Source organism: Zymoseptoria tritici, chromosome 2 (genome assembly GCF_000219625.1).
Source record: "Zymoseptoria tritici IPO323 chromosome 2, whole genome shotgun sequence".
Classification (NCBI taxonomy): domain Eukaryota; kingdom Fungi; phylum Ascomycota; class Dothideomycetes; order Mycosphaerellales; family Mycosphaerellaceae; genus Zymoseptoria; species Zymoseptoria tritici.
Genome location: NC_018217.1, coordinates 3,811,415 through 3,826,404, shown reverse-complemented (window position 1 = coordinate 3,826,404; position 14,990 = coordinate 3,811,415).

The window sequence follows — 14,990 nt, the reverse complement described above, 5'->3', positions numbered from 1 at the left end:
GCGGCACAGACCTAGTGCACACTGTCCTAAGTAGGACGTTAAAAGGCTCCGTCCAATAAGTAGGATGTAAAGTGGCTCCGTCCGATGAGTAGGACGTAAAGTAGCTCCGTCCGATAAGTAGGATGTAAAGTGGCTCTGTCCGATGGGTAGGACGTAAAAAGGCTCCGTCCGATGGGTAGGACGTAAAGTAGCTCCGTCGACCTGGGACGTAAAAGCGGAGATCATCCCTCGAGGATAAATTGGGTGTTTACCCTATTAAAAAGGAGTCTCTTCCCTTAAGATAAAAGTAGGCGTCCGATCGGTAGGACGTTAAAAGGCTGCGCTGCGACGTGGGAGACGTGGGCGACTAGCGAGGCCCGGACTGGCTCCGCACCGGACGATTAACTCTATCCGGAAGGCCCAGCGGTAGATGTAAGGCGTGTACCCTAGATCTGCGGCTGCTTCCTCTCAAAGCCGGGGAGCGGGAGGAAGAAAACTAGTACCTCTATAGAGCAGTAGGAGGCTTAGAGGAAAGCGAAGGCGACAGCGTAGTAGGGGAGAGGAGTGGACGACGACGATCGCTAGAGGAGGAATTCTAGCCGAAGGGAAGACGGCTCTCCCTAAACCGTTCGGGAAGCACTTGTGGACTAGTGTGCAAGCGGCTCGATTGGAATCGAATGTCTCCGACAGTGGATACGCCGGACAGAGGGAGGACAGAGCTCCACCGAACAGTCTTAAAGCAGGATGTTCCCCCTTAACGAGACGGGGTTATAGTTTCGGGCGGATGAGGAGACGCACACCTTGTCCGTTACCTAGGAGGTTTGGAAACCTAAGGTACGATAGATAGTAAGCGATTGCTAGAGCGATATTGTGCGTTAGGATGCGGATTAGCCTATCGGTGGTCTCTCTTTTTGGCAGTTTGGTCAACTCGGGAGATGGTGAAAAGGACACCGTAAAACGTGGTTGGGCTGGGAGTAGCTGCGGTGCCGTGCATCGCGAGGCGCTTTACGTGGGAGCGTGGGTCTGTTTCCTCCCCTCTGAAGACGGCCAAAAGAGCCGGGAGCAAGGGCTTGGATGGGGCTTCAGTTCAGATCAGGTGCAAAGGTAGACTAGCCTATATAAACAAGTACAATGAACCCCTAACCCTAAACCCTACCCTATGCACTCTCGAGTTACGTCTTAATATGGAAAATGGAGAGTAAAAAGTGGGTCTTATCTGTAGGGAAGTTCGACATTACCTCGTAAATTATGTTTGTTTAACTTTACTTGCTCCTAGCTTTCTAAGTCGCGGTTGCTCTATAGAGGTACCGTGCTGCTGTGGGCAGAGGAGTGTAGTCGATCTATCTGCAGGCATCTCTTTTGTGGGCGGCTACAGTATGTTAATACGCCCTTGCTCGACTTCCGGTCGTGGCTAGCACAGATAAATGTCTACATAGCGAAGGTTTGTGTTAGGCTTGCCTGCGTTAAACGGTATTATCCTTAGTGTCTGACGATTGTTACAGAAGAGCAACAGAAATCTCCTATTGAGCTTCAGGCGGATGTTTAGGGTTAGGGTTATAGGGTTGTTTCCGAGCTAGATCCTGGGTCTTCCCGCCTCGGTGCTTTGGAAGACTTCTTCTTAGTCTTTAGTTCCTCCTTGTGGTAGTCCTTAAGGATCTTCTAAGCAGGTGGATCTTTATGTGTGTCGCTTGCACGCTTGCGATACCCGGGGTTTTCCCTGCGGGACCTCTTCTACTCCTTTAGCTTCGCCTTATAGACTAGGAACTGTTCTGCATCCTTTAAGACCCGTGCTCGAAGTCTGTAGTCTATAACAGTACATTCCGAGCGTTTTTCGCAAATGTTCTTGCCTTTTGCTTTAGTGAGATCTTACTAAGACGGTTGTGTACACTTCCCGTCTTTGCCTAAAGGTTTGTTGGACGAGCTCGGCCTTAAGTTTATGGCTTTCCTTTTCCGACTGTTCTCGTTGCGGCCGAGTTCTTGTGCTTGTCTTTAATCTTGCTGTAACTGTAACATTAGAGCAAAGGCCATTCTTCCACCTTTGTTTCTTTTAAATGTTTGGAAGAGTCGAATAGGCTTGTCCAGTGGAATCTCCTTGTCTAGCTTGTTATAAAGCATCTAGTCTCTTTATGCAGTAGGTAGATTCGCGCGGTCTGGTTCTATAAGACCCGAGAAAATCGTCCTATAGCGGCGTTGTAGCGTTGCGTAGTTGTTCGTCAAATCGATGTAGTCGAATTAAAGGTCGAAGTGCCGGATTTCCCGTCGGGAGGTGACGTTCAGATTTGAGTTTGCCCCTAGTAGACGATGTCCGCAAGTTGCCCGATCCGGTATAGGCCGGCGTTCAAATCTGGGGCTGCAAAGACCGCTTTTGGACTTGGTCAATTTCTAAACCGGCGTTCAGAGCGTTCTCGAATATTCGGGTGTTCTTAGATGTACAGAGTCGAAAGATGCGCTGCTTCTAGGCTTATAACGTTTGGAAAAACGAGTAGGTTGTCGATTATCTACCGGTGCGAACGAGGGCTATATATATCCGTAACTACCGCATCCGAAAGGTTCTACGAAGGCGTTAGCCGACGTCGGAAGGCGTTGTATTTGTAGGCAGAAACGCGGTAAAGGTTCGATGCATTTCTGACAAAGCGCTTACTAGAGGTTAACTACTGTCGATTGCTAATGTATACGAGTGTCTCCTTGCTACTCCCTAAGACCGTCTCGACCCTCTTGTTAAAGATTAAGCCTAGAACGGAATAGCCTTAACCTATGGAGTTAATAAGACCGACCTGTGTTTCTGCATTCTAGACGGAGTTGCGGTAATACTCTAGGGACAGATCGATGTCATTTGGTGCGTTAAACAGTCCTATTGGATCTCGTAGAGTATGCTTTCGTTCTTCGCATCGCGGCGGAGTGCGAGAGACTCGAGAGCTATCCTGGTCGTAAAAGGTCGCCGATTAATCCTCGAACTCTTCGTTACTCGTGTTATCAAGCGTGCCGAGGCGGGTGAGGACAGACCTGCACCTTGCAGACTGTCCGACAGAACTGAAATTACCGACGCTATCCCGTAATATAGGCGTCCACCAAAAAGAGCATCTCGTGCGAGCATAAGAGGAACACATCCTGACATAGTCGCACGAAATAAGAGGCCGATACGGGGATTGAACCCGTAACCTTCTGTGCACTGCTGTGGACAGAAATCATACCACTTGACCAACTAGCCATAGATAAGAAACAGGGGATTTCCCCGACCTTATATACCCTCACATTAGCACTCGCATTCCAACCCCGGATGGCTCCCTACCTAGGGTTAAAACTACTCCGACGAGGACTCCGAGGAGCTCTCCGATCTAGACCTCCCCTTCTCCTCGGAAGGGAACACTTCCCACTTGGATCCGGTTTCTAATGTGAGAAGGGAGGAGATTTCCTCTTATTCGATAGCATGTATATTAGTCGAAGCTCCAAATTCATTTGACTTTCTACGTAGGATCGGCCGCATTCCGGCCAGAACGAGGAGCTAAACCCCTTAAATCGAGAGCAACAGATGCAGAAAATCTCTAGAGATAAGAGTTAAGGTAAGGCGGAAAGTAGGAAAGAACACCTCGAGATTCCCGTTACAACCCTAACCCTAAGCATAACACGGCAGCCTACATCGAAGGAAAGGAGAAGCGCTCCTCGGATCTTGCGCCCTTTCCCCCCGTTCCGGAGGAAGACTTCTCCCTTTTACGGCTGCGGGACGAGGTTAGGTCGGCATTGCGTAGAGGACAGGGGGAGTGCGTACTATTATAATGTGAGCCTAGGCTAGTCCCTGGTCGTGGAGATCCATCCTCTGCTTGTGCACCGCTCTCCGGATAAGATTGTCGCGCGCCCTGCCTAGGTAACCGGCCGCTACCCCCTGCTCCGCGGGAGTAAGGGCTGCATAGCTAGGCCGAAACACGAAGCGGGAGATGTCCTGCTCCGCTTAAGCCCGAGTCTTTCCCTGCACCTGGGGAGTCCAGCAGAGGTTAGAGAAATCCAGCTAGTTTATGTACTCTACCGCAGCCCTCTTGTAATCCTAAGTCTCCTCGTAGACCGGGGCCCTATATAGCCGAAGAGCACCGGGAAGCAGCACCAAGTTGTCCTTATTTTCCTCCGACCTAAAGAGTAGGAATCTGGTCTAGGTGTTATATGCTCCGCCCGGCATACTAGTCATTCTAGGAATAATAGGTTTGTCCCGGGCGGCAGTCTCGTGGACCTGCCGTAGGAGATCTCTCTTGAATTTGGTCAGACTGGCGGGAGCATAGTTAGGGAAGTTCTGATCTATTTGGCGCTCGTCCAGAGTTTGGTTTAGGGCATGCATATTAGGGAAGACCGGAGCAGCTATGTCGATGATAGTGTGGACGATTGTCGATGTGGGAGTGCAGTCGTGGTAGAAGGTATAGGTATGTAGTTGCTAGAGGTAAGGGGTAGTGTGTTGTCGTAAGAGGTGGTAATCGTAGACTGTGTAAAGGTCTAAGGGAAAGGGAAGGAAAGGATTGCGGAAGTTAATAAAAGAGAGAGGGTTTGAAAAGAAGAACGTAGTCGCTTTTGTGCCCTTAGAGGGGCGACCTGCTAGTGAATTCGACTACGTGCTAGCAGTTACCAGCTTGAGGCTTGTAATAGTACGTGAATTAGAGCATTTACCTGCTGGAATCAGCTGGACGATTGCACTTAAGCCCTTACCTTCCGAGCAATTACGGACCTCCTAGATTACGCTCGTTTATTCGAGATTACGCACACCTACTTAAGAGCATTGGCATATAACCTAAGCCTTTAATTAAGGTTGTTACGAACGCTTGAGGTTACGCATTCACCAAAGGGGAGGATGTTTAAAAACACTAAAAACCTCGCTTAGGTTTACTTAAACCCTTGAAGCCTCGGGCACTGTTTCACTTAAAGGCTCGTCATTATTACATAACTCGCTCGTTTCAGTTAGTCTATATAGCTTGAGGGCCTTCGCCCTTATAAATTAGTATTATTCTTTTCCGCTTTTTAATTAGAAGGGCGACCTGCTGGTAAATTCTACCCCGCGCCGGCAGTTACTAGCTCGAGGCTTGTGATAGTACGTGAATTCGATTATTCACCTGCTGGAATTAGCTGGACGATTATAATACTTTAGCTACGCTATTGTACTTACTTCGACCTTGAATTTGTACATCTGCTCTATATGTGCGAGCTTTTATTCTTAGAGCAATTTAAGGCTCTCCTAGAACTCTCCGCCTTCGAGGCTATTAACGTCGCCGACCTCTTCCGGCATAAATAACAGCATTTTGGCGGTACGATTGTCTAATTCTTTAATATTTAGGCAAGCGCTGGGACTAACTTAAGGTGTCGATAGTGCTATTAGGGCTCGTAACTGCTCTTCTTCTTTAAGCGCACCTCTAGTAGCGACCGAGCTTGAATTTCCTTCGATCTCGACGTCTTCGTCCTTAGTTGGCGTTGTAGGTTGCGAAGCCTCTACGGTAATATCGGTTCCTATCTCTTTTTCGACATGCTCGTTACGGATCTTACTCGCTCTTGGAAACAATAACTGCGATCGAGCTTGCTCCTACGACTCTCGTAAAGACAGACCTAGCACGAGCGCTACTTTCCTGTTAACGCTGTTGCCGACGATCTTGTGTTGCTAAGTAGGGCTACCTATTAGAACCTCCCAGTCTTAATAGCCCTGAGCTCGCCTCGCTTCTATAACAGTCCAGATCCGATTCTGAGACTAGTGTATGAAACGTCTATTAATGCTATCTCCGATAGCGGTCTTAGTAACGATAGTTGGAAAGAGGCTATTTGGGAACATTTGCGAAAACATTCTCGAGTTCTCCTGCCGACGGGTTGCGTTAATGTTGTCGCAGAATGTTAAGGGTTCTCCGCGTAGAAGCCCGAGCAATTTGGCCTGTATAAGACCCATCCTGTGCGGTCGAGTAGGCATAGCCGCTATCTGTATTTAGTTTGTTGCCGACTCTAGCGACATAGTCCGATGGTCTGGGAATTGCAGGCAAAGCTGCGGTTGCGCATCTCCGATATCTAGCAAGTCGGCGTAAGCCTACGCCGGAGTAACGTGTAGGAACGTAGTAAACTCGTCTTTGCGACTGCCGAAAGGCAGGCCGTTGCTCGAGAAGCTAAGTGCACGACTTCTGAAGCTTATGTTTGGATAACTGTAGCTGTAAGGAATTAGCAACAGTAGCGGCAGACTAGGAGCGGAAGTAGAGATAAACACTCGTGATTGTTACTGTGGACTGCTGTGCGACCAGGCATCGCCTAGGAATTGCTAAACTTAATAACTAAGTGCGACTAAGGCCGCAACGATTTGTGAAAACACATTCTGATCTTTATTCGGTCCTATCCCGGCCGTTATCGTAACAACGTTCTAAAGGAGGAAGTACCGCGGGACGTAGAAGTCTACAAATGACACGATCGACGCTACTAGCGAAGCGTTCTGCTTAGACTGCTCGCTAAGCTTAAAGAGCTGCAGCATCGAAAATCCGGGGTATGGACTTCCGCCTGTGAGAATGTAAATATCTCCTGGCTGCGCGATGTTCGACATTAGGTCGCCCGCTATAGCTCTGGTAAGCAAGTCGTTAACTGAGCCTAGGAAATACTCTATTCTATCCGGCCGTCGAACGTTTGCCTGGTAGCTGTGCAACGTATGTTTATTCTAGTCGGCGGTATACTTGAATCTAGCAATACCGGCTTCTTCCAAGCTACAGTTAAAGGTTCTACTACCGTAGAAGAGACTCATTCCGACCATTTTCTCGCTGTAGTGTATATTAGGATTCCATCCTTCTTTTATTAGTAGGAAACTATCTCGTGCTGCGGAAAGGTCTTCGGCGAGGTAAAAGAAATCGCTAGTCCCGTCTCGGTCGTATAGCGTAACAATATCTCTAGAATCGATTTAGTCTTTACGAAAGCAGTATATATGGCACTTCCGGATGATTTTGTCGTATGCTTTGTTAAACACGACGTCTGTAAGTACTAGCTCGTTCGGCCTAGCTTTCGCGCCCGTCTGCTGCTCGCTCTTCCGCAAGAATTAACGTAGAACGACGCGCCGCTTCTAGGTATCGAACTCGATAATTTGGGCTGGCTAGAGCCGGTCCTCGTTAAGGTCGTTATTCTATTCGCGGACGAGGACGGTGTTACTAATTGCATATTTGCTCCGGCACTCGTCGAATATAGGAACGTTATGCTTGCACTAGCACCTAAAGTCGCTTGCTTAAATTGCAACGAAGTCGTATATATCTTGCTCGTGAACTGTGCGGAACTTCTGGCGCACGAAGTGTCCTCCCTGCTGATATAGATCCTTAGTATACTAACATACGTCTGCCTTATCTAAGACGCAATCCAGGTCGAGAGCCGATGTGCCGTAGCTGTAGTTGTCGGATAAGAAGAGCTTATTCGCAAAAGGGTAATAGGCTTTGCTAAGTGTAGTGTCCTTTAGCTCGTACAGCTAGAGAACATCGAGCGAAGTATGATCTTTGCGAGTATGTACGTTCTGAACATAGGCATACTATGCGTGCGCTTTAATCCCCTATTTAGTACTTATATCCGGCGCGACGTATACGACATCCCCTGTGTTTACCGTGACTGCTTTGTTCCCCTCTTGAGGTTCGCTTCGGCTCATACTCCTAGGCATTAAGGTTTGTATTGGCGGTGCACTCGGAGATGCTCGTCGCGGCGTTAGTCTAAGCCTTGCTTTTAGCTTATCCGACTTCTTTAGCACATTTCGGTCTGTAATCGTCCGCTCTTCTAGCTAGTTACCGAAGTACATATGTCGAAAGCACTAGTAGACAAAAGGCATGACGATCGTTCGCAACTCCTTGTTTGGCTGCGCTAGGATAGCTGTAAGATTATAGGGATTAACTTTACCCTAGATCGGTTGTCGGCATAATCTAGACTCTTTGTTATTGATATCCTAGCATTCTTTCTAAAGGAAGCCGACCTTTGCGGCAATGGTCGTGCGGAAGTCTTTAAGTTTGCATTTAGCTAGCTATTAGTTAAAGCTAGTTTTATCGCTGTAGAGTCTAGTTAGCTATTAGTAAAATCGTCTGCGGAAATGTCTAAGGGTAACCTGCTAGTTGCTAAGGAGGTAGTCGACGAAGTGCTTCCCGAACTGTGCTAGCTAAAGGAACGGCTCGTAGAATCGACGATATTCCAGTGTAGGCGTTCCTAGCTTGTACTAATAACTAAATAGAGCGGACGCTTTCGACTGTAGCTTCGATTAAATGCAGATGCTACCGGCAAAATCTGTGAAGTCTAGGTCGCTGTACCTACTAATAGCTAAGATCTTAAACCGTATACCCTGTACGTAGCGCTTTTCGTTGCCTGCCGATAGAATGCTATCGAAACAGAACTCTGTATAGTTTAATTGCCGCAGTTTCTTAAGAGTAACGAGGTCTAATGCGCGTCGTCTGTCCGCTATGTATACCGAGAATTGATCGAGTTTGAAAGTAGTACATTCCGGAGTTTCGGTGCTAGTAGACTTCGCAGCTGCGAAGAAGCCTGCACTTAAGTCTAGGCTTGCTTCGACCTCGTTTATAGGTTGCAAAGGAGGTTTGTATCCGTAGTAAGCGCTTCTCGGAAATGCTAGTCCTGCAATAGAGATGTGGCTTAAGTAGCGAAGCTGCTGTCGTTTCCTAGAACGAGCTGTGGCCCCAGGCTCTGCTCTAGTAGCAGGCTCGTCCCCTAGTTCTGTTTCGGTCGCTGGAGGAGTAAGTGCAGTCCTAAGCCTTCGTTGTCTGGGCGTGCGTAGTAGGCCCTGGTCCTTAACTTCCTAATCTCCGACCGTTTGGCTTGTCTGCTCCTCGCCCGATTCTATCTTATACTAAACCGCTCTCTGCACTCTATCTTCTTCTTGTTGTTTCGACTCGCCTCGGTCCTGCTTAGAAGCTGTAGGACTAATTATAATTGCATTGCTTAGGGAAGCTCTAGCGCGTAAAATGTCTATCTGCAATTGTCTATTCTAAAGCCGCGGCTTCTTAGAAGGCTTCGAAGTAGGTCCTACTATAATATTGTCCTCGTCATCCTAAATAACAATCGTGTCGCCGCTAATCCGTCTCTTTATAGTTGCCGTGCTGCTTAATGCCGTCGTGTGCGAGGTAGTAATAGGGTTAAGAATGCCGCTGTCTCGCTACAAAGGCGCTATGTTCTTTTCGTTGCTCGAAGCAGTCCGTCCGCGGTAAGTGTGCCAAATCGCACAATGCGAGTGCTAGAGCTGCAAGTAAAGTCCAAGAGTAAATGCACTAACTATTTACCTTGCAAGCCGTGTACGTAGTGTAATAATCTGCCGAAGCAAAGAAGAAATAGCAGACTAAGATATCTGCAAAACGAATATCCGTAGAGGTAAAAAGGAATGCGCGCAACTTGCCGGTAAGACGTTGCTTCGTAAGGTAGTTAATAAAGTGTGGTCTGGAAGCTTTGAAGTGCGACCAAGGATGTTCTAGCTATTAACTTTTAACCGCGCCTGCACCTTAATGCCTATAATAGCCGCCATCGCGAATGGCATGTATTAGTGCTGTCAAATTTAAACAGTAGAAGTGAGATAGATTATATTCGAGATTACTTATGTACGCCTACTTAAGGGCGGTGGCATATGACCCGAGTCTTCGCTTAAGTGTTGTTACGAACGCTTAAGGTCCTCCTTGACTGTTCCTTGTCCGGCTACGGCATCGCGCTAGGCCTAGGCCTCTCGTATTTAGGGTTTAGCGTTCCTCGCTCTTTCGTATGCTTGGAGAGGGCGGCTCAAAAGTCCTTGCTCTTGCGGATAGTTCTCTACAGCGGTTCTCGCCGCTGGGGGCGTAGCTTTCGAAGTAGAGGGCTGGATAGCACAGAGGGTTATCCGTGCCTAAGAGAACTAAGGCACCTCTAGGAACCGTGTCCGGTTAGGCTTTGTTACCCTACCCTAGGCCTAGCTTAGGGTTTCTGCCGAACCCAGCGGAGAAGGATGATCCCTACGAGTTTACGCCGTTGTTGCCTATGCTATGCACTCTCTCCTCCTCTTTGTAATCTTCCTCCTCGGAGTTCTCTTCTCTATAACTATTCTGTTTCTAACAAGTTACAAACCGAATCGCAATTCTCCTCCCTATAGCCTTCTTCCTCCTTACCTCTTCTCTCGCATTGTAGCCGCCTTAATTAACCCGATCCTCCGAAGAGCCTTTGTTGTCGCAATCGTAGCGCAGTCGCATCTAGCGCGATCGCCTCCTCCCTCCTCGAATCCTCTATAGTCGCATCTGTCGTAATCGTAGCGCAGTCGCATCTAGCACGATTGCCTCCTTCCTCCTCGAATCCTCTGTAGTCGCATCTGTCGCAATCGTAGCGTAGTCGCATCTAGCGCGATCGCCTCCTCCCTCCTCGAATCCTCCGTAGTCGCATCTATCGCAATCGTAGCGCAGTTACATCTAGCACGATCGCCTCCTTCCTCCTCGAATCCTCCGTAGTTACATCTGTCGTAATCGTAGTACAGTCGCATCTACCGCAATTACCTCCTTCCTCCTCGAATCCTCTATAGTCGCATCTGTCGCAATCGTAGCACAGTCGCATCTACCGTAATCGCCTCCTCCCTAATCGAATTCTCCGTAGTCCTATCTATCGCAGTCGCCTCCTCCTGTAACCTTCCTAACCGCCTACTTACTAACGATGCTTAACGAAGTAGACGGAGTAGTGCAAATTCCCTTGGACATCCTGGACGCGCTCTTCCGGGCGACCGAACAGCGAGCCGGCGATACGAACGACTTTGTTATTGTTCGCGCTAATAAGGCCTAGGACCGCTGCGAGGTCTGCTGTCTCTCTCGAGGATCCTAACGCCTTCGGGAACCGTTTGCCGTCTCCGAGGCTTAGGCTAAGGAGCAACTAAGGCTATATACGGAGAAAGAGATAGAGACTCGTATAAACAAGGAGGTCCGCTAGTGCATGTCACGATATTTCGAAGAGAAGGCCTGCCGACAGATCTCGTCGGTAGTAGGAGCGGAAAGGCGGGGACAACAACGCCTACGCGCGACCTCCTCGCCTCCGCTAGCGTATACAGAGTATCCCTCCTCTGCGTAGCCGGTACTAGGCAAAGCAGGTAGTAAGGAGATAGCTCCTACGTTAGGAAGAAAGCGAAAGCAGGACGACTGCCGCGTACGGAGCTGCCTAGCGACGTTACCCCTTCGACACTCTCCTCGTCGAGAGAAGTACTCCAAACCTACTATAGAAGACAGGGTAGAGGAAGACTAGCTGGCGGAGAGCGACGGGGAAGAAAACGAGCCGGAAGACGAGCAGCTGTTAAAGAAGCGTCGGAAGCCTATTTTGCCGCGGTAGGTAGTAGAAAGCAACGCCGACGAAGACGCTGTTAACAACGGTAGCGACGACGGCAACGGGGAGCCCGAGGAGATCGTAGTCGCTAAGGTAAGGGCCGCCTCCTTATTCTGTTACCTAAAAAGGTATCCGAAGTAGAGGCCAATGTAGCTTAAGGTACTAAAGGACCTACTGCTATAGAAGCGCAAGTCTGGTAAGGGGACCCTAAGATCGACTATTTCCTGTAAGACTGTAGATAAGATAATAGGTCGAGAACCGGGAGCAGTAGCGGAAGCAAGAGAGTAGGACCCTGCGGATCCGGAGGGGAATAGCAGACTAGAGAACGCTAGAGGAGGGCCAGACCTACCTAGAAGCGATAGAGAAGGGTTAGATCCTCCCGAGAACGCTAGAGGAGGGCTAGACCTACCTAGAAGCGATAGAGAAGGGTTAGATCCTCCCGAGAACGCTAGAGGAGGGCCAGACCTACCTAGAAGTACTAGAGGGACGTCGGATGTTCCGGAGAACACTAGGGAAAGACTAGACCCTCCTAGAAGCGATAGAGGAGGACCAGATCCTCCTATAAGCACTAGAGGGACGTCGGATGTTCTAGAGAATACTAGGGAAAGACCAGACCCTCCTAGAAGCGATAGAGGAGGACTAGATCCTCCTGTAAGCACTAGAGGGACGTTAGATGTTCCGGAGAACACTAGGGAAAGACCAGACCCTCCTAGAAGCAATAGAGGAGGACTAGATCCTCCTGTAAGCACTAGAGGGACGTCGGATGTTCTAGAGAATACTAGGGAAAGACCAGACCCTTCTAGAAGCGATAGAGGAGGACTAGATCCTCCTGTAAGCACTAGAGGGACGCCGGATTCTTAGGAAGATACTCGCTAGCCGCCCTATAGTACGTTAAAACCCTCCGCCCTGCACTGTCCGCTACTAACTATCCGAAGCCGGCGCTAAGGCCTGATGTGCGGAGGGCCTCCTGTAGCTCCGCTAGCATCCTACGGCGGCGGGCGCCGTGTCTGGTGTGGAGGGAGTGGGAGGCATTTCCCCTACCTACCCGGATTACCGCCTCTAGTATGACTTTGTTTAGGACGTCGCCGACAACGCCGGCAGCGCTAAGGACCATTACGTGAGCGCGTAAAGCCTACGGAAAACACAGGAGGTCGACCTAGGTCTCTAGAAGCACTTCGAGAAATGCCTCGCTATTGCTCGTAGGACTATAGGAATAATCGTAATCGACAAGTGGCAAGGCTTTTTGTAACAGAGTTAAGACCTATGCCGGCGGGATAGGGACAAGGGGGAGACAGCGTTCGTCGAGGACGAGAGGCAGGAGGAGAGGCGGGAGGTAGTCGCCGTAGCATATTGGGAGTACCGTACAGCCGTAGATTGCGAGGTGGGGATCTGGCAGTCGAACTTTAAGTTTCGCTGCGCGACGGTGCGCCTAGCGGACTAGCTAGACCTCTATAAGAAGCTCCTGCCGCGAGGATCGTCGTAGACGACAGCGATGGTACTTCCGGACAAAACGCCCTCTGCGAGGGGGGCCCTCTTCCGGGAGATGCGTCCGGACTAGACCAACAGACTCCCCGCCGGCTTTACGAAAGAGGACGTAGTGTAGGAGGGCCTGGGGACGGAATGGAACGCCTTTAAGCGTGCGATTAAGGTAGGGAGGCGCTGGAGGAGGTTCGTAAGGGTTCTAAACCTTAACGCCCTGCTCCTTATTAACCTCGGGAGGGATCTGTCCTACATCTAGCACACTATCCCGCTTCCCGTCTTTGTCGCCTAGGTCTATCTTATCTGTCGAGTACGGCCGGAGATTGCGCCGACGGCCGAGCGACTCCAGAGGTAGAGGTACTATAACCGTGCGCGAACTGCTGCGAAACTGTATGTTGCGAACCTGCGGCTCGAGATGCGCAGGTATCGCGAGCTGTCGCTAACGCAGCAGTTTGAATTCTCGGGCAGCGAGGACGGCAGGCCGCGGACGTGCGATCCGAGTGTCCTATTGCAGCCTAGCGATGCGGTAACCGACGTCGACTAGGGTTCGTCGTTTTCGACCTTTCTGAACGACGAGGACGTAGGCGGAAGGGCTACGGAGGGACAGGATAGTTAAGAGGAAGCGCGGAGGAGATAAGGTCTAGCAAGTTATCCAAGTATAGATTTAATCCAGACCGGTCCGGCTCCTCTGATTCGTCGACTACAAACTCTAAGCCCCACGTCTTGGTTAATTAACCAAGGTGGGTCCGTGTCCGGTCGCGTAGACGAATCGGCCGCGACGGGAGGGCCGCTGCGTCCTCCCCTGCCTATTGGCTGGCTGCAAACTCTAAGCCCTATGTCTTGGTTAATTGACTAAGGTGGGTCCGTGCCCGGTTACGTGGGCCTAGAAGCGCACTGCTGAACTGTCCTACCCGGACTCCTCCCTCCCTTCTACGACCTCCTCCGCGGTAATTGCCTCTATCTCCTATACAGCGAACTCCTCTGTCTCGTCCGCCTCGACGCGGATTTCGTTGAATCCGAGTCTGCTCGAGGGTAAAACAAGCTCTTATAGATACGACATAGAAGATTTTTAATAGACAGTTCTTCTCGTAATTGCCCGGTCTCGGAGCCCGTCTTTGTTGCGAAAGAAACTATCACAAGGTTCAGAAGTAAGGTTTTCTAAGTATGCGACGAGCGTCGGATTCGTCTTGCTGCCCCGACTTGCCGGCAGTAAGCTTGTTATATTAGATTGTATTATATATAAGGGTAGTAACAATACAATACAACGTGTATCTTAGCAACATATAGTAGATATCCACTGTATACAACACTCTTAGACCTTATCGTCCACTACTGTTGCTTATAAGTCTCCTTAAGTAGTGTAGAAGGTTGTAAAGCCGGCTGTTGTATCGCTTATAAATGAGCTTGTTGTCTGACCATCTATAGACTTCTTAATGTCCTCGTCGTCGTCAAATGCTAGTGTTGTTGCTCCGGCTCTTGTTGTCTTAATTGGAGGTCTATATGTACTGCGAAGGAACGTATAAGCTTCGATAATGTCGCTATAGAGCTGTGAACGGCGGTAGTTAATTATATCTCTGCCGGAGCTAAATAAGCGCTTAGGGTTGTTGCTTATAAGGGGGACTAAAAGGCAGTCGAGTGCCATTCGTAAGAGGCATAGCTACTGACGGCGACGAGCTATCTACTAAGCAATAGCGTCGAATAGTGGTGTGCGTTCGCACAACGAGTGTATTCAGTGCCCTTGATCTTAAAGGAGTCCGGCTAAAGGGCCTTGTCGAATACAGCGCTACTCTTACAAAGCGTAATATCGTCGGAGGTGCGATCCTTACGTAGTAGCAGTTGCCAGCCTGCTGTCGAGGGTGTTAAGGCTGAAGATAAGGCTATGTTAATAGCAATAGTGTTGTTACAATAGTTATAAGAGCAGTGGATTAATAGCTAACTTCTCAGGTGCAGACTCTGTTTATGCAGTGTAACAACACCGGCGCAGACTCCGAATACACCTCTGAAAACACCACCTCCTAATACACTACTATAAACATAGCCCTTAAAACTATGCCTACTATTACTAGATACAGCTGTATTGTATCTAGCCGTACAGCACGACAATATAATACACTAGCCTTAAGGTAAGGATCCACGACAGCTATATATACGACAATACAATACAATACAACAAGGATACAATACAATAAGCTTACTGCTTGCCGGCAGACCCTTTACGAAGGATTTTCGGGTTTCGACTATAACTAACA